At 35.8% G+C, this 24,511-nt stretch overlaps 1 protein-coding gene across 1 annotated transcript in view; it reads left to right on the top strand.

The window, feature by feature from the left end:
* Positions 1–24,511, top strand: part of LOC149566513 (peroxisomal adenine nucleotide carrier 1-like) — a 38,713-nt gene that overhangs the window by 563 nt on the left and 13,639 nt on the right. The window lies entirely within an intron of this gene.

Here is a 24,511-nt window from a genome sequence, read left to right as displayed (position 1 = left end):
ACTGAGTGCGCTTGATTTCTCTCTTTTGATAGTAGTTGATATAAATCCGCACTCATTGACCTAAACTTATCTTTTTTGAGGTTTCCATATAGGTTTTAGCTGATATTGTTTTTCTTTTCCTAAATTTTAACTTGAAGTGTTTACGAGACGGGAACTGGTCATGCCAAGTTTAGAATTTCGGAGTTCGTATTAAAAGTACCATCGAGATTTGTTTTTGACACCATAGCTTCAGCTCATCCATCTGCTTCGGTAAACCTGTGTTGGGTTTTAGTTAACATTCTTTTATTGCAGCATTGATTTTAATTTACAATTTGACCAGGTGGTGGACCCTGGCCATTATTGGGGAATTTGTCTTCTACACGGCTTCAAAAGTTGTTTGTAACATAAATGTTTTCAAAATCTGTCTTTGGCTGGTGGGCTGTGGCATACAAATGTTACATTGGAATCTGTAAATTTGTGGGCGAAGAGCATTAGTCATGCCTTTTTGAGGGTTAGGTCTGATTCAGCTAAATGGAAACATTTCTGAAGTACTGGGATGATCGAGGGGTATCAATACATGGTCTGGGGTGTCTCCTTTGCCCGCATCCGATGAAATTGTCTTTGCAGCTTGTCAACTGATTGTGTAGAGTGGGGTAGAAAAAATAATTTTTATCTATAGGAACAGTGGATCCCATGATAACAGCATATTCACATATTTTTTAAGATCAACATTCACACCAAACCACAAGACTGTGAGAGTGATGGCTAGGTAAGATGTTACACAGATGTGCAATTAAAATGGTTGATGTTATCAGGAATGAGCAAGTCAACTAGAAAAGTATTCATGTCATAAATTTGTGTGTTTATCTTGTAACATCATAATGTGAAGTGCTACTTCCATTTCAGTAGTTAGTCCCTTCAGAATATTGATTAAACAGTTTTGTTAAAACTGTAATAGGAAATTAATTGGCAAATATCTCAAAAAGAGTAATCTGGATGAAATTTTAATAAATGGAGAAAAATTGGCAATTAAAGCATAATCATGGATGCCTGAAGGTGGAGAGGAGTTGGCTTTCAAAAAATTCTTGATCACTGGGAAGTATGATGAGATGGGTGGCTTCTTAGCTAAAGACGATAACAAAACTATGTTGAACATTGTAAGTTGTTGTAGGGAGGGTCTTACTGCCAGACAATTTAATTGACCAGTTTGTTTAGGTAAAATAAATAATATTTAAATAATAAAATGAGAATAATTGGATTTATTGCTATTGTGGTTAATGGGGATACTAATAAAAATGCTTTCTTTGAAATTGTGTTTTTAACCTTCATATTCACACGGTGTAGGCAAATTTAGGGTCAGGACTACAATGACCTAATAGTACAGCTTGAGTGTGCCTGATGATGAAGGCTTGTGTATTCCACAGAGGAGGCTGAATTTAGAGAGAGATGAGTATGCACACTCAATATGAAATATGAAGGCAAATTGAAGTAGGAGTATCCTGGGAATGACTAAAAAAATTGCCACTCAAGGATAAACATGGGGGCCCTTACGCTTGAGTGGGCAGATTGAAGAGATTGTCTTTAATTTGATAATATAGATGCAAGCTCACCATTGCCCAATTTTTGTGGCATCCCTATTTTAAACATCCATTTCCCATCTTTGCCCTACAGTGATAATATCATTGGTACATGCAAAACTTGGCCAAATATTACAAATGTGTCTCTAAGTTTCATGTGTCAAAAAAGAAGGTGAAATTGTGTATTTTCAGATTTTGGTGACTTTGATTGAGCATGAACAACTAAGCCCCAGTTCAAAAATTCCAAGTGTGAAGTTTCCCTTTTGCATTGAAAAATCTTTCATGAATGAATTGTTAAATGATATTGGTGGGATTCTATTTGTTTTGGGAACCCTGGGAAAACAAAAGGGCACAGACACGATCAGCAAATTAAAGGTACTTGTTAATATGTGAAAGTTTCAAGAGCCAAGTTTTGAAGTCGGACACTTTTGTAAGTATGGAACCAAGAGCCAAGTTTTGAAGTCGGACACTTTGTGAAGTATGGAACCAATTAAAAAAACAACATTTAAGAGCATAGTCGGGTGGTGGATTCGGTTCCGAACTCCTCAAAAGGGCTGACTTAGTTCATTATTTCTATGTGGACCCGACAGCAGGCATTAAGGAGCATTCACCAATTATTTGAAATCTGATATATAATTGGGTGGCCACTCATTTGCCGGCTCACATGCTAGTATGGCATTGAATGGGAGTTCACCTTTTCTCAAACTTGCAGGTACTGTGTATTATCAGACATGTAATTTGGTTCGAAAGTTTCAAATATCCCCGATCTTCCGACATGGCTTCAAAATTACCCAAATCTTACCTAGTTTCTACACATTATTTCGTGATATGCATAATTCCAAAATTGAGCAAAGACCCGAAGTATTAGAGGAAATAATAATTTTGGGATAAAGATAATCGAATGAAGAATTTGAAACATGAGACCATCAACGTCAAAGATCAATCTCAATAGTGTTGAATATCTTATCCTTGATTAGCCACGTAAGTTGTTTGAAGTTGGGTTGTTCAAAGTCCTCCAATTGTCTTTAATATTCATGGCCACTTTCCTTGATTCTGTTGAGACTCGAGAGGCTTGCTTGAACTATAATGCATTATCCACTTTGAACACAGAGTGAAAGATCAGCGGAGAAATTTCAATCGATTGCATTGCTTGAGGATTGAACTTTAAGGGTGTAAGTTGTGTCATTAATCTTGGTTTTCTTGACTCAGCCGCTACCTCCCAGATGAAAGGCTCACAATTTACCATTGTGTTGTAGGATCTTGCCTACATACATCTATTGAATTGATCACTATAGAAGATCAGGGCAAAGATAGGGAAGCATGTATACATGTATGAGAAATGTTGATACCCTACATTGTCAAATTACTACTCAAAGCATGAAAATTGGCTTCTCTGTTATATCAGACCCTTCTACAAAGAAATGCTGAGAGAAAACTTTGGAAAGAGAAATCAAAACATCTTAACGAAGGCAATAAAACAAAGCATCTTTAAGCAGATCTTGGAATGTTTTTTTTAATTATCTTAAGGAGGAGTTTTACTTTAGCAATAGCAATCTTCTGCAGGATAAGTTCTTGGAAAATTGTATTGAAGAGAGTGAAGATGAAAGGGTCAACCTTGGTTTGATTTATTCCTTCAAGCGAATGAAAGAGCATATCGGATTTGAAAGAAGATGAAGAGAGGATTATGACAGAATAGACAATAGCTTGTTGGAACAAGAGAAGAAAAGTCAACAATGGCAGCTTACAGGAAAAGAAGTTGCATTTTTGTTAAGAGCAACGGGATACCCAAAGGGAACTCAGATATATGTTGCTTCTGAACAAGTCTATGGTGGGAAAAAGAACATGGCACTGCTCAGAGATATGTTTCCAAATTTGGTTACCAAGGAAGAATTAACAATGAAGGAAGAATTGAAGCCCTTCAGAAAGCACATTATAAGTCTTGCAGCTCTTGATTTTCTCGTGTGTTTGAAATGTGACGTGTTTGTGATGACACATGGTGGAAACTTTGTAAAAGCAATTATAGAAGCCCTATTTTATTTTTTCTTAGATACATAATGATCTATCAATAGAATATAATGTCTACGAAAAAATAAGTAGGGAAAAGTTTCAAGAAATTAATTAGTGGATCCAAGAATCAGTTATGGAGAAACTGAAAAGTTTTTAGAAAGCTTATTATTGCAATTAAAGAGAAGAGAGCGGGTTCTACACAGTCATATTGTAGAGAAGTCATAAGTCTGAATTTCTATTCAGGCATTAATAAAATGGAGATAATATTCATAATCTTTGAATTGTTGATATATTTCTTCTGATTGTACTTGGACTTTGAGCCACTGCAATTACTTATTAATGTCCATTTTTGCTACAGTAGACAGTGTGTATGATTTCATGCCAGAACTGTGCTTTTCCAATTTAATCACACCAGAAGAGAGCAGTCATTTATTTATCTTTAAACTAGGTGTCATTCGTGGATAGAAGCTTGGCCTTAATATTCTGTATTTGCTCTTTTGAATTCAGTCTTCTACATTTACCTTCATAGCTATGAGTAAATGTTAATTTCTCTGTTTTTGCTATTTGGTGAAAATTAAACCCTGTGTTTCATTCATTGCATATTATCTTAAGGGGGATTTATACCTCCAAAATTCAGAGGAAAGTTATCATTTCAATGATAATTTCTCCAACTGTTGGTAACATTTTTCTTCTTTCTGGGCATTGTGAGTCATTTTTAGTGTTTGTTTCCAAAGGACAAATCCATTCACTAACACTCGCAAAATATCTCATATATCAGAGCAACTTAAAACTGTTGATCTCTGCTAAAACAGAGCCATTTTCTCTTTAAGTTCCTACTTGTCCATCATAGAAAACCTTTAAGCTTTGGTTTCATTTGAGCATGAAAGGCATTTGAGAGATGCTTGATCTTATCAAGATCAACGGCCTTCTTATCTTTCAAAGGTTCAAATAAGGCTTGGATCCTACATATATTGTTGAGAAAGGAATACAACTGTCGGAAAGGAATACAACTGTTGAATTGACTTCCAATGCTGAAATTAATGATCAAGAGAACCTTTTTGGTTTTGTAGAAATGGAAATTTTTAATTTCACTGTTATCTTGAAGAGTTATGAGAACCATTGGACCAAATTTTGATCAACAACTCATGGTGCATTTAACAACTCAACAAGGCTTTGGGTCTTCTAAATGTGGAAGGGACATGAAAAGCATCAGATTAGACATGATTTAATGATAGAGGAAGTCTTTTGATCATTTGAAAGATTCTATGTGGATTAGGATTCAAAAGTCACCAAAACGATGACTCATGAAATCGGAATAAAAATCTTGCTGACCTTTAGGGGCTTTCAGCTAGTATATAGTATGTGGACTTCTCATTAGACTAGCGATGTAATATGGAGCAATGGCTGAAAGAGTTTGGTGTGAATTAAAAATCTACAAAAGTTGTTTAACTATTTTAAAGAAACGGAAAATCATGTTATAATTCAATGACAGGTCGAGTATTCTTGAGATGAATTGAGAAGCCATAAAAGGGGCATTAAAAAACTGTAATCTGTAGATCAAGTGTTGATTGATGGCCAAGAAAGTACATTGGAGTTTAATTGGTTAAACACAAATTGCAGTCTTAAAGGCTTCAAGCTTCAAAATAACTTCAGAGCTGTTAGATACTGGTTTAACTTTATGGAAAATATGAAGGTGGTGCAGCATAGAGTGAAGGCAGTGTAGAAGAGAGTGAAGGTAACATTGAAAGAAGTGAAGTTGAACATATTTTAGGCTTTCATCATTTTTAAACATACTTCTGAACTAAATTATGGATGTGCAGTCTTGACTCTTTAGATAATGATTGCACCCCCCTTTTTCTTCATAAATGGTTTTTTATGCATTTAACAACTGGAAAGCCAATTGTCTTCTGTTCTCTTTTGGATTACTTTTCCCTTTGTAAACAGATAAGAATGAGAAAGAGATGAGTATTCACTCTAAATGTAAGATAGGAATTACTGAATTTGCTTCTGGAGATTCTAGATTGTGGATGTGCATGTGAAGACGGCGAGTGATAGAAGGTTGCAACGAAATGAGTTTTTGCAGCTTGCAAGGAAATTATTGGCAAAAGTCCAAAAGTTGAATTATAGGCATACAGGCAAAGTGAGTGCTTGATGTTATAATGAGGGTAGAGATGAAGAGTTGTCTTTGTTGGTGTTAATTCGCAAAAGCATTTGTCGTAATGGATTTATTGAGAATATATTAAAACTATAATTGAAGAATAGCATTTCTTTACATGAGAAAAATGCTTGTTTATCTTCCGCAATGTTCTTTGGCTGGATGACTGGTTGATGGTTGTTCATTTGACCCTCAGCTGCACTGTCATTTATATAAGTATTAAAAAAGTAATGATGTGGAGGAACATGCAGTCCAGCTACTAGAACTCATAGTTACAAGTCTTGGACTCGGCAAGCTGATTTTTGACTTGGTCTCAGACTTGCCCTCCAGACTCGGCAAAAACTCGACAAATTGAAAAACCCAAGAAATTCAAAGATTTTTAAAGATTTAAAACTTCTGTCATGCATCATTTAATCAATTAACATCAAAGACACAATAATTGAGATAAATAGAAGCTACTTTGCACACACACAAGTTTACATTGAGGAAATAAGTATAAATGGGATTTTTTTGAAGAAAATAAGCTAACTAAATAACACATTAGAAATATAAATAGTGTCACTATCAAATGTCAAAAATACTCATGGAATCAAAAAATCAAAACATATATCAATATAAAAGCTCAAGGCTAGAAGACTAAGGCTCGGAGATGATGCAATTAGCTGATTACAAGTATGATAACACTATTCAAACTGAAATGAAACAGTGCTAGCACATAAGAACTCCTGTCTAGAAGCGCACCGATATGACCAAACTAACAACTATTGAAATACACTCCCGAACCTCCTCTAAAGTTCTAAACACACGAGAAAATTACTTTACAAAACTAATAATATAAATCAGAGATTAACAGGCCTGTAATTGAATACTTTGTTGCCGCTACAATAGTACAGTGTATGAATCTCCAGAATAAATTGCAAAGGTACTAAATTTACCCCAAAGTTCAAATTATGATTTCATCTATTAAATGTGCCTCTGAACCACCTCAAGCAGCAAGAAGAAACATAGCAATTCATCTTCTCGCTTCACACCCACATCTATGCATGGTACAACCTGGTTGATGATGTACAACCCCTTGAAAACCCACAAACTATCACTAAACAGGTTAAACAGCAAAATGGGATTGGACTACCAGCTTAGTGGCTGACTGATGCAGCTGAGTCCAGGCCACGAGCCTTGGCAAGTCATTCAGGACTCATTTGACTCAACGAGTCAGAGTCCAGAGGCAAAAAGCCTCTGGAGGCCTGGCTTGGCTCGGGACTCACAAAGTCCTATATCTATGCTAGGACGTGAAGGCTGCAGGCCTAGAGAAAAGATCATCAAAGTCATTTCTAAATTTGGGGCTATGCCAAAGTTTGATGCCCTTTGTTTTATTTTTATTTGTTAATAATTGATTAACGAAATATAATATAATAAATTGAGACTGCTCAACTCAATTTGAATAAAGAGACAATTGGTTCACACTCAGATAGAATGCCGATAGGAATGTTATCTGTTTATAGACCATTCCTAAAAAAGAGGATAGACTGACTTAATCCTGGTACATTGCCAATTATAGTATAATGTTAACCATATACATTCAGGCCACTGAATGAGAATGGTCTTACAAACATATGTACTACTACTAAATTAAGTTCAGGGTACTAAAATAAGAGAAAAGATAGCCCAAAGGTTTACCTGATGTTGGTAACTCAATTAAACCCTGAAGATTACAATCTCCAACAGTGTGCACCCTGAGAATTTTGTAGATTCAATTGGACGGTTACAAAAATATTTGATTATTAGAAAATATATAACTTTAAGCAGAAAGGACATGCATCTCTATGGTGGGGATGTGTGCTGTCAAAAAATATAGAAGCAGAAAAGCTAAGTTAGAAGACTTGAAGTATGACGATTTAAAAGTTAAAGATGCAAAGGACTAGATTAAGGAATTTTTGAAGTTAATTATTTGAGCAGGTTATGTAGAAGGTGATGAAGGAAAATCATGAGGTATTTGAGCAGCTTCCGAATTCCAATTCAAGATGAACTTCGCATACTAACTTGCATTATATATACTAATTATATTAGTGTGATTTGAGAGTAGGAGAAAAGTAGTGAAAAATAGAGCGCAAAGTGTACAAACAAGAGATTATAGGGGTGAAAGGAAAGTTGTTGGAGATGAAGGGGTTTGGGAACAAGAATACAATGAAGCGTAATCAGGCTCCTTATAGCAGAGTCAGTGTGGTGATTATAGACGAGGACTTGGTGGGTAAAGATTTGATAAAATTCATTTTAGGTTGGGTGAGCATGGCCACCTACCATTTTGAGTGTCTAGAAGATGAGAAAGAAGTGGTCAGAGCTGAGAAGAATCTTGGGTAATGCAAGTAAAAGATGATTTGAGAAAAGAATTTGTTTCACTTGATGCTGAGGATGGTTAAATTTGATGCTGCACGAAGTGTTGAGTCCTGAAAAGGATGAAGGTCCATTGCAGTAAAATATATTTTTAGAAATAGCAAGAGCTAAGTGCAGAAAGATGATTATTGATAGAGGAAGCACCAATAATTTAATCTCTATATAGATGGTGCAAAAGCTGGTTTTGAAATGTGATGTAAATACACATACACACACATGTTCCAACACCAAATATATAAATATAGAAAGAAGAGTGATACTCATAAATCCATATTTGCCTATAAAATACTTCATTTAGAAGATTCATAATTTGCAAATATGAAATTACAAAGTCTGAAAATGTCATCACACATTGAAAATTCAAATTCAAATTTGACATTTAATATTCACAGTTTCCTCGTCAATAGCATCACAGAGTCTTGGGTACTTCATATTTTGCTTCTAAATATTTAAAGGTTTAATTCAGAGATTAACAATAAAAAAATTTGCTTGGTATATTCATCCAGAGATCTGATGAGAATTTTAAAATACTGCATATTTTATTTTATTTACATTCATATATTTTGGTCCATCTCTTGGGTACCACCTTCAGGTTCTTTTTGGGTGCCTGGGTTCTCTGTGGATTTTTGATAGAAGGACCTACGAGAACCCAAGCACCCGGGTAGAACTCAAGAAAAGAACCAGAACTGTACCAGTACCAGAAGCCGGGCCTAAATAGCAGAATCTGGTAACTGAGCATACAATATTTTTCTGGTAAGACCATGGTAGCATAATAGAAGTGTATTGTTTCCATAAATACAAATTTTTTTAATCGTATCCCATCAAAGTAGGAAAACGTAGCTGTTTCATTCTAGTTTCAGAGTTCAGCAAAAGTTTCTTAGAGAAAGCTAAAATGGAAGACCTGGATTACAGGAAATTTGGAGAGGGTGTAGAAAGGAACTCCAGGATAAGTGAATCATTACAAGATTAAGTCAGAGGGTACAAATGAACAGATGTATGAGTTGCTATATATGAATTTGGCGAAGAAGGAATAAGAATAATAAGCTGTTCGTCTTGAAGAACTTCTGTGAAAGGTTATTGCGAGAACAAAGAAGGATCAAAGTCATTTTGGAAGAGGCCAATCAGAAGATTGTTACAGAAGGGTATTATGACACATATAGTGAATAAGTGTTGAAATGGGAAAATGATAGTGTGTGCAGGGCAAAGGTGAAATGAGTGTATGGTGGATCAGGGTGAAAGGAAAGATAATGGATGGATTCTATTAAAGTTCCAAAACTATTGGGTTTGAAACAGCAAAATCTTTTTATTAGTGTAACTGTAAACAGTAAGATAAATAACAAGAAAACTGGACCTTGCAGAGATAGTTTTCAAGATTGATGTTGAGCAGCAAAAATATGCACACAATGTTTAGGAAAGCAGAGTGAGAGGATGGAGGAGAAATTGCACGGAGACTTTCTAGAAAAACATGAGGGTGGGAAGGTGAAGGGTTGAAAGGTAGTGTGGTCACAGGCTGGATGTGGTCATGAAGGTGGGCAGTATTCTGTTTCAACAGATTCAAATTTGTGAACTTAAAGCTCATAATCAGACACATTTAGGGAATTTGTTGCAAGAGCATCCCAAGAAAGAGAATTACATTGTTCTGGAGAAATTTGGGTTACTTGTGGTTGAGTGGATGCATCCAAGAGATTTGTTACTCAACCACATAAGAGGAGGTGTTAAAAAAGAATAGAAGAAAGTTGCAGGATGCCTATTGGGATTCAGATTAACACTTTGAATGTTTGCATATGTGGGAGCATGCAAAGGTCTGAGAGCCTTGCAATTTGATTGACATAACAGTTCTTGAGCATTTAAAGGATCCAGTCAAGCTTGGATCAGTTATGTGGTCAAGAAGGTGGTAGAACTATTGGCTTAAGCCTTAGACTTTGGATCAATGGTAGAGACATATGTTGCTGGATTGTAACAGTATATAATTTTCTGGGTCTGCTTTAGTCTCAAAGAGGTAGGGGTGTCATGGTATTAAATATTGATCAACAACTTTTGGTACATTTAAGTATCCAATACATTATAATGTTTAGGTTCCTTTAATCAGGAAGGGTCATAAGAGTAATTGAATGAGATCTGATTCAATGATGGATAGATTTTCAAGTCTTTAAGTGATACAGTGAGGCAAGGCCTGTAGAAGGTACTGGAACACATAAAGGTGGAGCAGCACATGATTTCCTATAGATGGACAGAAAACAAATCCTTTCGGGGATTTTAAACAGATTATAGTGTTCCAGCTTCTCATGGGCTCTCTAGTGTATGTAGACTTTGGATCAATGGCAGAAGACCGAACTGGATTTAAAGTCTAGAAAAGCTTTTGATAGCACTAGAAAGAAATGGAACTTGATGACTGGAAAGAAGTGGAAAAGCATGTGCCTAATGTATGGTGTTGTCTACACAATTTGTAAGATGAAGTGAGAAAACTTTTAAGAGGTGATTAATGAGTGCTTCAAATTTCAAAGGCTTTGAAGCAACTTGTGAACCATTGGGCAGCAGTTCAGATCATAGTTCCATGACTCTCTGTGAGTTGGGCAAGTAGTACAATTTGCCAAGTCGAGCAGACCTGGTCAAGTTTTTATAACTCGGCCTGGGTCATGGAATATGATATGTATGTATTATAGAAGTATATAATTTCAAGGATTTATTTTGTTTTGCTGAGTCATTGCTGAGTCATAGGCGAGCTACGAGTCGAGTTGGCCTTGTTGAGTCCAAGTCTGGGAACTCTGGTTCAAATACTAAAATTGATAGACAGGCAATGAAGATAAGATAAGATAATATCAGATAATAGAGAATTAACAAATTTAGAAGGAAGCAACATGTATCAGGAATTTATCTTTTTTTATGATGTTTTGAACTGAATTATGACCATGCAATATTGAGCTTTCAGATAATGATTACCATGGGCTTCCTTTGTGAAAGGTTTTCTGTATGTAACAACTAGAATGTGAATTGTTTTGTTTTCTCTGCATATAAGAAGAGGTAGGGGCCTTTTGGCCTTTTAGAACAAAGATAGAAAATACAGTGGAGTTTAATCCATAGGTATAAGACTTGGACTTGGCAAGCTGATTTTTAACTTGGACTCGGACTGGGCAAAACCTCAACAAATTAGAAAATCCAAGAAATTCAAAGATGTTTGAACTTTAAAGATTTAAAGCTTCATTCATGCATCATTTAATCAATTAACGTCAAAGACACAATATTGAGTTAAATAGATGCTACTTTGCATACATACACAAGTTTACATTGATGATTTGATCAGATAAGTATATACTATAAATGCAATTTTTTGAAGGAAATAAGCTAAACTAAATAACACTTTAGAAATATAATAAAATAAAAACTCGAGCCTAGAAGACTAAGGGTTAGAGATGATTCAAGCGGCTCGTTGTAAGTTTGATAGCTTTCTATTCTGCTCATAAGACTACTCAAACTGAATCAAAACACACTGCTAGCACATAAGACCCCTGTCCAGAAGCACACAGATACATCCAAACTAACAACAATTAAAATACACTCCCAACCCTCCTCTAAAGTTCTGATTCCTGAACACACTAGAAAATTACTTTACGAAACTGATAATTAAAATCAGACATTAACAGGCCTGTAATTGAATACTTTGTTGCTGCTAAAATAGTACAGTTGTATGAAACTCCAACATAAATTGCAAAGGTATTAAATTTACCCCAAAGTTCAAATTATGATTTCATCTATTAAGTGTGCTTCTGGAACCACCTCAAACAGCAAGAACAAAAGTAGCAATTCATCTTCCCACTTCACCTCCACCTCTATGCATGGTACGACCTGGTCAATGATGTACAACCCCTTGAAAACCCACAAACTTTTACACTTACCAGATTAAACAGTAAAAGGGGTTTGCACAACCAGCTTAGTGGTTGAGTGACATGGCAGAGCCAGGCCACGGGACTTGGTGAGTCAGCCAAGACTCGGCCTGACTTGGCTGAGTCAGAGTCCAGAAGCAAAGAGGCTCGCAGAGTCCTTTGTCTATGGTTTAATCCATGAATTGTAGAAAATAGAATTGTGTTGTTTATATTCATATTGCTAATTACATAGATTAAGAGGCTAGTCACCAAATACACCAAATAGTTGTCTAAGTCTGAGATCAAATATTAGCTAATTCTATGAAGTAAGGGAGAACAAAACTTATCAGAGAACGATCCATCTATTGTTAGGAATATAGCAAAAGTGAAATCCAAGACTTTCATTGTGATTGAGGCAAAGAGCTCTGCAAGGGTAGTTAAATATTTGAGAAAGCTTATCAAATAATATTCTACAATTGGAATGCTTTATATTCCACAATGGCAATTGGTAAGTTCTTTATATGGGGTAGAATTCAACAAAAGACATTTGCTCAACATTAGTCTCCACCTAAAATAGTAGTTGCCATGCCATGTACTTCAACAAGACAAATGTCTTTTGTTGAATTCTACCCCATATAAAGGACTTACCAATTGCCATTGTGGAATATAAGGCATTGCAATTGTGAGTATGATTTGATAATCTTTCTCAAATATTGAGCCGTCCCGACAAAGCTCCTTGCCTCAATCACAATGAAAGTCTTGGATCACTTCGAAATGCTTTCCACTACTAATAAATTCTACTTTTGATAAATTCCCAATAGTAGCTAGTTTGCAGTCTGATAAAATTGATCTCAGTTAGTTAATAGACTTAGCTAATATTTGTTCTCAGACTTGGACAACTATTTGATGACTTCCTTTCTAAAAGTTTGATAAATCTTGATCTCAGTTACTTCATAGAATTAGCTAATATTTGATCTGACTTAGACAGCTACTTGGTGGCTGCCTTCTTAAAAGTTGACTGTGAATGTTTGCCTATGCAATCAGCAATAAGAATATAAATGAAAATCTATTTTCTACAATTCATTTTTGTCTGAGGTACTTCATAGATTTGGATAATATTTGATCTCATTCTTAGGCAATTATTTGGCGACTGTCCTCTCAAAAAGTTAATTGAATATTTGCCTATGCAATCAACCATAGTTGCAAAACTTGGACTTGATATTAACTCGACTGATCCAAAAATTTGAAACACTCGGATTTGCAAAAAACTCCCCAAAAAATTGTCAATAAATTGACACTTTTATCAAACATTTGGAAAACTATAATATTTCAAGATATATATAAACTTTTATGTTTAAATATATAAAAATATATAATTGTTTGGTACAAGCTGGAAAACATTGAGGAACACTCCGCAACCAGGCAAAATTTTCAAGGAGTCCTTCCTTGCTGGTGGAAGGCCATCCTCCTTTCATACTTACCTTGCCATTAATGCTGGTCAGGCATTAATTGCACCAGGCTGCCTTCGGTTTGGTTAATATGCATTCAAACACCCTTGGAAATAACATTAACTATCCATCTTTTTCATTACAAGCTAATATTCTCATCTCGGTAACAAACACTAAATCATTTAGGCAATGAAATACTAGTGCCCTCAGGAGCAAGATTCAATCATCAATTGAGTGGAGATGAACAAGTGGAGGAAGAACTCAAGGTAAGAATTGTTCTACCCCTTGTATTCTCAAGCCTAATTCTTAGATGTCCATTGTTATTGAGGCCGAGGTGAATAGACTTAGGAAAACAACTGTCTTTCTTGCTGCCCAATATATTAAGAAACTTCCTTTTAGAGCATATCTAAATGAATGGATGCAAAATGTATGGAGTAAGAAATGTGGGTTTCACTTCTCTTATCTGCAAATGATTCAAAAAGGATTGTTTCTCATATTTTTTGCTAACCCTAGTTCTCAAAAATAAGTTATTAGCAAGCAATTTTGGAGAATCGGATCTGTTTGTTTTAGAGCCATCCCTTGGTCTAGAAGCAATTAATGATAAGATGATGGCTCTCTCTTCTCCTCAATGAATCAACATTTGCAATTTCTTGCATTTTTTGTGGAACATGATTGCCCAAGCCCTCAAGCCTATTAGCAAGGTTATCAGAGTTGACAAAACTGATTCCTTTCTTTTGCATACTGCTGCAAGGGTGCTAATCTTTATTGACCCTGGTAAACACCTTCCCCCAAAAATTATCTTTGCATTCGAAGGCCTCTCGCCTTCGTGCCCCATCTCTTACCTTGGTGGCCTTAACTCTTGTTTTCTTTGCAACAAAGAAGGCCATTTGAGGTTCAATTACTTGCTTGTCAAGGGTAAGAACCCTAATATGCCAAAATCCAAGCCAAGCCATGCAGAGGCTTCTATCCCTCCACCTTAGTAGGGTTCACTTAGAACACTAACCCGATCCTTAACATTGCTCCTCCAATCTCTTAGGAAGAGCTCTATGCTTCTCTTGATACCCTAAAAGCTTCTTTTATGATAATTCAAATCCCCCACCTTTGGCTGAAGCAAATTTGTCGCACGTAGGAACACTTCCTAGGTGTAACTTGTGTAACCTCGGATTAGATCCTTAGACTACCAAACCAAAACATAGGACTCAAAATGCCTAGCAAATTGTGTTGGGGAAGATCAAAAGAATGTTTCGGTGTAAATTCAGAAGCCACTGTCCGCCCCCTCCAGTGTTGCCTTCTTGTGATAATGTCCTTGCTGCCTCTTCCTTGCCTACCCATTTGGGTAGGAAAGACCATCTTCTTGCAGTAGCCCCTAGTGGATTGCCTTGTGTTGATGTTGAGCTCGACAACTCCAAAGGAAAGCATAAAGTTGATGCCCTTGCTCTGGAAGGCCTTGAAGCTATTAAAATGTCTTAACATCTTGAGGATAGGTTGTGTAATCATGAGTTGACTATCATACCAACCCCACTCCTCTTCCTCCCCCCGGAAGTTGGGTGCACATGCTTAGTTGCAAGCCATCTCCAATAATAGTAAGGCCGTTTTTACCCACATGGATAGAGTGCTGGGACACTTTGTGGTTGAGAGTGAATCAGGAAGATGAGCAATGATCAATTGTTTACTGAGGAGGTTATTGGAGAGGACAAGGTAGAGGAATTTGAGGTGTTTATATGCAATGCTAAGAAGAAAAGCATGAAGCCCAAGATTGGTCAGGTTGAAGGCTGGAGTTGAAAGTGTCTTAAGATGATTGTAAAGGAGAAGACCCAGACAAAAAGGAAGAGAGGGAGACCCCAAACTTTGTTAGTAGTATTTAAGCCATCTTTGATACAGAGGAGAAGGTTTCCCAAATGTTTCAAGAGCTTTAAAGCTCCAAGGACACTAACCCTTAATTGGTTATAAATGAATGCAAAATTTGTGTCTTAGAATGTCAAAGGATTAGAATCACTTGATAGGAAATATGTGAGTAACGGGTTCCTTAGGAACCATAATGGGGTGGATTTTTTCCTTCTTTAGGAAATCAAGGTTGTTAGATTTTATTTAGACACCTCCCTTAAATGTATATGGAATGATGCTAAATCCTTCTTCACCTCTTGCCAGAAAGGAAGAGGTGGAGCTGCCATTCTTGTGGGTCCTAGATGGTTAAGCAAGTTTTTTAGAGTGTTGATATTCCCCTTGAAATAGGATGGTTTGGGTGATTCTTAATTTAGGTGACAAGGAAGTTGGTATTAGGTCTATTTGTGCCCCTAACGACCATCTAAAGAGGATATCCCTTTGGAGGTGGATGTATCAGTTGAAGGATATCCCATGGATTCTTGCTGGAATTTCAATGTGCTGGAAAGACCCCAAGATAAGTTGGGTGGTGCTAAATTTGAAAGGAAGGGTAATGAAATTTATTTCTTGTCCAAGGTTATCAACAAATTCAATCTATTTGATCCCTTAGCACGGAATAAGGCAGATTTCAAAGGTATTTGGCATACTTGTTCCATTTTCCAAAAGGGGGGGAATGATATATTGCAAATTGGATAGTCTTTATGTGTGTGAAAAGGCTTTCAGCTTTAAGGACTAGAATGGGGGTTGTGTGAATGTATTTCTTACACATTGTTTGATCACCACCCTATTGTAGCTTCTATTTTTCATATAGAGGCAATCCCCATTTCAAAACATAATACATACAATTTTTCTTTGAACAGTTCCCTCCTCAAGGATGAGGAAACTAAATTTGCAACCCAAGTAATCAAGTGGCTCAAACACAAAATTATGAGGCAATCCAGTGCCATTTAAGAAATGGTAGACCATGACTCACAAGTGAAAGAGCCTATTTTAGGTGGTTGGAAAAAAGAGAGCTAAGCAATCTAGAAGTTTGGAAAGTCATCTTGACAACAAACTTTGTGATGCTGAGATTAGTATTCAACATGATCCACCTAACCTTTTAACATTGAACACTTTGGTACAACCCAGAGATGCTTTGAGGAGATTGCAGGACAACAAGATACAAGGTGTCAAAACAAGGGCTAGGCTCCAATGGCTAGATCATGGTAATAAAGGATCTAAGTACTTCTTTTAGTTGTTGAAATGCAAAGAGGCTAGGGATAGAAATGATTGTATTTGTAATGAAGGGAAGGAGATTTGTAGCCGTGAGGACATTCTTCAAGCCTTTGCCAACTTCTATTCCAAACTTTTCACCTTTGAGGATGATAGGGTGAACATGGAATAGATGAGGGTTAAGATTTAAAATATTACCCCCAAAAAGGTTAGTGAGGAGGATATTGGCAGAATGGAACAACCTATTTCTAAGGAGGAAGTTTCCAACGCTATTTTGAAGACAAGTAATGAGAAGGCATCAGGCCCTGATGGGTTGCCCATTGAGTTTTATAAAGTCAATATAGATTGGATCTGGCAAGATCTTATGATGGTGTATGCGGCTATCAACAATGGCTCCTTGGGATCTAACATCAACTTTGGACTCATCAAACTCATCCCCAAAGATGGAGAAAACATTGATTAAGAACTGGAGGCCAATAACCTTAATGATTCCTATAAGATTTTGGCTAAGTTGCTAGCAATTAGAATGGAGAATATTCTTCCTAAGGTGGTCAATTCCACACAGTTTGGCTTTGTTTAAGGTAGATTCATTTTAGAAAACCTGATCACTTGTTGAGAAGCATTGGACTGGGCTAAGTCCTTTGATCAATAGGTCTGCATGTTCTTTACTGACTACGAAAAATCTTATGACAGGATTGAGTGGAAATTCATTTTGATGGTGATGGAAAGTCGGAGGTTCCCAAGCTTCTTCAATTAGATGGTTGTCACCCTTAAGATTGTAGCCAATGCCTCAGTGGAAATCAGTGGAGTGAGATTTGACACATTTGATTTGTCTATAGATCTTTTAGGCAACAATGCTCCCTTGCTCCTACCCTATTTGTTATTGCAGTACATTCTCTATTTTATATCCTTAGGGATTCCATTGTTTCCCCAAGAGTAAAATGTATGCATCTTCCAAATAAAGAAGAGATTTCCCATATCCAATTTGTTGATGATACTATATTCTGGTAGAGCTTTCTGAACATAAAGTCGACAATATCTTAGCTAGGCTAGGCATATTTTTGTTTAGATTCTGGTGGCAAGATTTCAATGCCAAATTCCATCCTTTTAGGTTGGGAGCATAAATCCCCTGATTGGTGTAATAAATTTGAGTTGACTTGGGGTGGACCTAATCTAAAAGCAATGAAGGAATGGGATTAGAAGTAAAATTGAGGGCAAGCTTACCAAGTGAAATAATAGATATATCTCATTGGCTGGGAGATTGCAAGTTTGTTAGAAGATAATGTCAACATATATAGTGTACTATTCCTTTGTATGGTTCAATCAAGCTCACATCAACTATGTGTAGAAAAGGATCTAAGACTTTCTTTGGTTAGGTGGCAAATGGAACAATATGAGACATGCATTAAAATGGGATTGGTGTATTAGGAGTAAGGAACAAAGTGGGCTTGGTCTTAAGGACATGAGGTGGCAAGGAATAGCCTTGGCTATCAAATGGATTTTGAAGGCTGCCCAAGGCAATGAGCCTTGGAAACTGCTGATCAGGAACAATGTTAGTAGTGATGTGTTGATAAGTCTTGGAAAGGATTGCATATTAATGACTTACTCTCTAGGAAAAAGATAAAGGTTGCAAGACCCTCAATGTTCCAATCTATTTGGAAGATTTGGGATGAGTTTAGATGCTTGGTCTAAGGCAACAACATTTTTTATTAGAATAGTAAAATTTGCGGTGAGAAATCCATTTGGTGGAATTTACATAATGGTGATAAACCTCTAGCTTTTCTCCAAGGATGTTCAACCAAGAAGTGGAGATTGTGTTGGATCAACAGTTTCCGTGATATCATTTCAGAGGGTTCCCTTATTGATTGACAAACTCTATTTGTGCAATATGACATTCTCATTACCCAGTGGAGCATCTCCTTTGTCCCGAAGGAAGCTCGTCTTGCTCTCAAGCTCCCTAGAGGCTATAGTGAAGCCTCTAATAGGCTTCCCTTGTTGAGATGATCAGATGGTACACCCTTGTACTCCACCAAAGCCAAGTGTGTTGCCTGCTTTCCAACATCCAAGATATCTTTGACCATGTAAATTGCAAGTGGAACCTTAATTTAGAACCCCAAACATAGAGCAAAACCCGCTCTAGATTTTGGCACTCCTCAACTAAGCCCAAAACTCTGTGTTTCATCCGGCATCTCCTGCTTCATCGACTCCCTTTCTCTATACCCAGTGGCATCCCCAATCCTTGCTCTTGTTACTAGTGTCTTGAATTCATGCATCATATATTCTTTGATTGTGCCTTTGCGATAGAGGCTTGGAGATTATTTGGTTTATCTCTGGGTTGTGATGTTTCTGCTCTTAAAATTGTTTCTAGATATATTAAGGGAATCAACAAATTTGGAAACTTGTTTTGGTCTATTCTCTCTCATTTCATTCTTTGGCATATCTAGAAATTTAGGAATGAGGATATTTATGGGTAGAGTTAGGATTCTTACTGAGTCTCCGTGGAGACTCATTTACTACAATCTCTTTGTGCAGGTTACCACGATTTTGCAGGTTAAGGAGAGAAAGCTATTGAAAGTGACCAATGAATGTTCCTCCACCTTCAAGAAGGAAGGAGTATCTTATGAGTTCTCGGTCAAAGAGAAGGTTGTGTTTGATTTTGAGTGTACCTTGAAGCAATTCATTGAGCAGATCAAGAAGAAAAAGGCCCTTGTTGTTGCTCCTACCAATACACATGCTCCCCAACCAGCTTCTACACATGGTCATTGGCGTCCACCACCCTTGTCTGCGCTACCCTAAGAAGCTTGGATATCTAACCCTTATAATGAAATCATTCAAGATGGTTTGAGGCTCAAGTGGTTTGATGGTTATATACCATGGACAACCTGGTTTAAGTTGTCTTGAAGTGTAATCTAATTTTTACAATGATTATATTTTTTTGTAAAAGATTGACTTAGAACGAAGTATGTGAACTACAGTTGCAAAGATATGTATTGTGAATTGGTAAAAGTGTTAGGGTAAGGTATGGTATGAGCTCTAATATTTTGTAAATGAACGGTTTTTCAGTGATTCTCTTATACTTAATAGAAAATTTATAATTATGTTAAAATATGTTGAAGTATATAATTTTTATTAAATACTTATATTTCCAAATTGTAAGAGTTCATATAATTATTTAACATTTGATTATTTTATACTTATTAGCTAAAATTTTTGTACGTCACTAACTGCAACTTAAAAAATTGTGACTTTAGGCAACATTTCATGAGATTTCTCTCCTCTTAGTGATAGGGGAGGCTCCCTTCTTACTGTAGGTTGCTTCAATAGGAACTAAATTTTTTGTACGTAACTAACTATGACTTACAAAATTGTGACTTTAGGCAACATTTTGGGAGATTTCTCTCTCCTCTTAGCAATAGGGAGGCTCCCTTCTTACTGTAGGTTGCTTCAATAGGAACTTAACTGAAATTACAAAAAGGATGGTTCTCTTAATCAATTGCTCTTTTTTTAGAAATGATTTGCATAACTCTAACTTTCCAACTTAACAAAAAGTGCCTTATTGCTACGATAATACTGGTGACACTGGAATTGACGTAAGAATCAACACTAGGGCAGCATTTTAATTTTTATATTTTGCAAAACAAAAACAGGAACCCAAAGTCTCTTGCACTTGTCTCGAATGAAGATTCAAGCAGAGTAACTAGTAAGGTACAAAGTCTCTTACTGGATACCCTCAAATTCAATAACAACACTTACAATTAAAGCCCAAAGTCTTCAACTCTAAGTGATTACATCTGCTACTATCTATTACAATTCGTCCTCCTGTAACACAAAGTCTTCAAAAGTTCAAATTGGCTTTGAATGCAATAGGTAGCTCAAAGTGTGCACGATTAAATTCAAATCCCTCTTGATCAAAGCTCCAAACTCACAATCAATATTCAGAAAATGTCGTCACATAACAAATGAATCAATTTAGATTTACATCCAAGTACAAAGTCTTAGAGTGCACGATACAAATTGGTAGAATTTTTTCGCCTTGCCAAAAGATGATTATTTACAATAAGTTCTCTCCTTTATATAGAAAAATAGGAGAAAGAAAGGTGGAGAAAAAGTTGAAACAACCTCAGCCACCTTGACTCATCTCTAACTACATTGTCTTTATTCAAAGTTGCATGTCTAATGCGATTGCAATTTACTACATGAGTTGGTTGTACAGGTGCATGTTATCCTGTACTTACAACATAGATGCCCTTTACATATAATTTTCCTACTGCTATTCTACTTAAAGCATATGAAAATTTGATTTGAAGTATTCACATGGTATCAACCAACTCTCCAAACTTCCATAGGGACTTGTGTACTATTGCAACATTTGGTTCACCGGTGTGACATGAGATCATTGCAACATACTCTATATATCTCTTTGTTACAAATCTCCATTTTATTTTGCAGATTCTTTGATGAATACTTCTAGCTTGCCAATGCATCCAACTCATTGATTTGAAGTCATCCACTTCAAACTGTAAGCGGATGACCTCTGCCAACTTTGTGAGAACATCTTCTTGATTCTTGAGTGTGTTATCTTTAGTGATGATTTCGCATGATAGCCCTCTCAATGCGTCTTTGATCATTCTTTCTTGGTTAGTTATCTTGGCTACTGTTGCCTTTGCATCTTTTACAAGTCCTTGTAAGACTTGCTCTTTGTTGGTCATCATATGTGTGTAATCATGGTACATCTAAATAGGCGTGATGACTTCGTACTCACACAAGATGTCCAAATCAATCCCCATCATGCTATTCAGACACCATGATCCCTGTCTAACAACTTGAGTTGATGATTGAGTGACTTGAGAATGTCATTCAATCTAATAGTAGTCTCTTTCCCTTTTGTTGGTGTAACTTCTCTTGACATTGCCGAATGGTGTGCTTGGGCAACTTGTCACATGAAAGTTCCATAGTATATGAACATCGTCATATGAAGGGTCCATAGCAAACTTGGGTGTGTCAAAACACCGATTTGAGCAAGGTATTTAGGGAAAGGACATGGAATTGCTAGGGACAACAAATGAGCAAATGGGTCAATCTCAAAATGGCTAAAAAGTGATTAGAAAAACCAAAAACGGGGTTTTCAGGGTCCATTGCATGTATGGCTAGCAAGCTTGGAGTTAAGTGAACGAGAAGAAAAATGAGTAACACATTGGACATAACATGTTTTAATATGTGCAAAAAGTGATACTCTATCCGGCAAGCATGTGGGAAAAACTTCAACTATAGGGCAGCCATATGGAGGTCCATGGGATGCATGGTGGTGGGGTTTTATCATGCATTCGCATGTGAGGAAAACAGTGAGCTTGCCTTTCTTTTGAGAACGAGATTTTACACCTGACTGCATATGCAAGTAAATGAAACCTTGCACATGCAACTTGGAGAAGAAGACGCAAGATAGGAGCAACTTTGTGCACACAAAAAAAGATGCAAATCTGAAAATAGAAATGACAAAGATTTGCAAGAACAAACAATTACCTCAACTCCACCAAGAATGAGAAAACAAGTCTTTATCCAAAACTTGAGCAATCTTAAATAAATCCAAGAGATTTAGGATTTTAGATTTGTCCAAAGCCAAAGACGTAAATAGATTTTGAAATCCAAACAACATGGTTTGAATTTGGACATGTGGAGATAATTAGAGAGATTAAATGCCCAAGACTTGGAACAAACTTTGACCAAATTAATGTCATATGCAAATACATTCAAAAATGGTGTTTGGGGCATCATTTTAAGCTTGGAAATGATGAAGAACAGGCTGCAAATCAAAATACATACCCTAGCCTTCTTGAAGTGATTGGAAGCCAAGAACTATGAAGAAATGTAATGTTTTTGGTAAAAAATATGCTCTAGATGGGCTGTTTTTTATCAATCGCATGTGTTAAAAGAATGTGCTTTTACTTCCAAATTTGCCACTCTTCAAAAATGCCCAAAATTGCCTTCTTTTTTGGTAAAAAACATGACTTTTTGAATGAAAACATTTTCCAATATGTTATCAATACATAAACGCCCTTTTTTGGAATGTTTGCATGTGAAAAATGTGCCCAAAAACCCTCCAAATGCAGGCTGCAAGTTAGAAATGGGATTTCCTTGTGCAAATGCATATATTATAATGCATGCAATGTGCTCCAAAATCGCCATTTTTCCATATATGGCTTTAAATGTCACTTAAATGCACTTTTGGTGACCAATTGCATGTATTTGAAAGACATGCAAATGGGCAAAAAATCGCCACTTTGCCTTGGTGGGGTTTTAAAACATGAAAAAACATTTTAAAATGCATGTAGTTGGGCCAAAAAATGCCACTTTGGCTTACGCTATGTGAAATAGGTTTTCAAATATTACATACACATGCAATTGGGTCCAAAGTTGCCACCTAGTGCATTTACATCTTATTAAAACACGTATTTAACTAAAAAAGTCCATTAAGTAGCAATTTTAAAAGATGTATATGTAATGGGTTAGAAAACCCCCGTTTAAATGCATTGATATATGCTAAAATTAACTTATACACACAACATGTGTAAATGAGTTAGATTTTCCCACTTGCATTAATAAAATAAGTTTAAAATATGTAAATACATATTTAAAATCCACTTAAAACATTAAAACGTGTTATTGCATATAAAATGTCCATTTAATTTAATGCTAGGACTATAATTTATTGGAAGTGGGTTTTCACATAATGATTTGCATGTTGATGTATGCAATGTGTAATAAAAACCCCACTTTTATGCACTTAAGTTGTCTCATGTATTTGTATTTAATATTTAACTATAGTTTTTAATAAAGTAACATGAAAGATAGTCTAGAAATATGCTATTTTCTTAAAAACATACAAAACTATGGTCAAATCAACTTAGAATGAGTTAAAATTCTAAAATGGACGACAAAATCCACTTTAAGTATTAATTATAATTTTATACCATGCAATTGCCAATAAAAACCCACTTTTATGTGGTATTTAATAAAAATATGCAGTTGACCTAAATAACCCCAGTTTTTCCCTTATAACTTGAGCTAGACAACTCCGATTTGGACCTAAGTTAGTTTGCATCGAGCAGAATTTCAAGGGCTATTCATTGAAGGCAAAAAAAAAAGCGAAGACAGATAAAAACAAAGAAAAGACGTGAAAGTTTATCAAAAATCGAAGTGCGAGAAGAAAAACTCTTACCAACAAACAATTGGGGATAAAACCTTATAAATAATACATAGACAAGACTACACAAAGGAGAATTTAGAGATAATGAATTGTTTTCACGATGCCTCATCAATGTGTTAAAACAAAGAGGATCCGCCTATGAATCCATGAGAAAATTGCATAGGGTTACCTCAATTTTGCAATGTCAAAATCGAGGGCAACAACACTAGTACAATATGTTATAATTATAATTATTAAACTTGAGTTAATAACTATTAACAATCATAATATAAGTATCAAATATAATTCTTAATTAATATTAGGATCATTGAATATAACAAATTAAAATATCATGTAAGAAGTCATAACGACTCTACATTTATAACATTTGTATGTTAAAATATGTTAAATAATTATAATTTCCTAGTGATGTTAAAACTATAGTTTCCCTTTATTCTATTTATTTAACTAATAAATTCTAAATTCTAAATCCCTCACATCTAATTATAAATTTTAAATTCTATTTACTTGACAACTTCAAAGTTATAAAGATGACATTGAAATTATAAACTCCCCATGATGTTGAAATTTTAAGTTCCCCGCGATTGTCTCATTTCGTTCTCGTCGTTGCAGCCTCCCGCCATGCCCTAAGAAGAGGCTTTTGAGTTTATTGTTTTTTCTGGTTGATTTTTATGCAAGAATAGCATGTGCTTTTGCAATATTCTTGTGTTAAAATTACAGCTCAAAAATGAAAATATCTTAAATGAGTTTAATGGTGATTAATCGCCTAGATTTTTGAATCCAATATATCGTGATTT

Source organism: Cupressus sempervirens, chromosome 3, assembly GCF_028749045.1.
Source record: "Cupressus sempervirens isolate cs-2001-9-10 chromosome 3, ASM2874904v1, whole genome shotgun sequence".
NCBI classification, from domain to species: Eukaryota; Viridiplantae; Streptophyta; class Pinopsida; order Cupressales; family Cupressaceae; genus Cupressus; species Cupressus sempervirens.
Note: the sequence above shows the minus strand (reverse complement) of the source record. Positions and strands in the feature narration are given on the sequence as shown.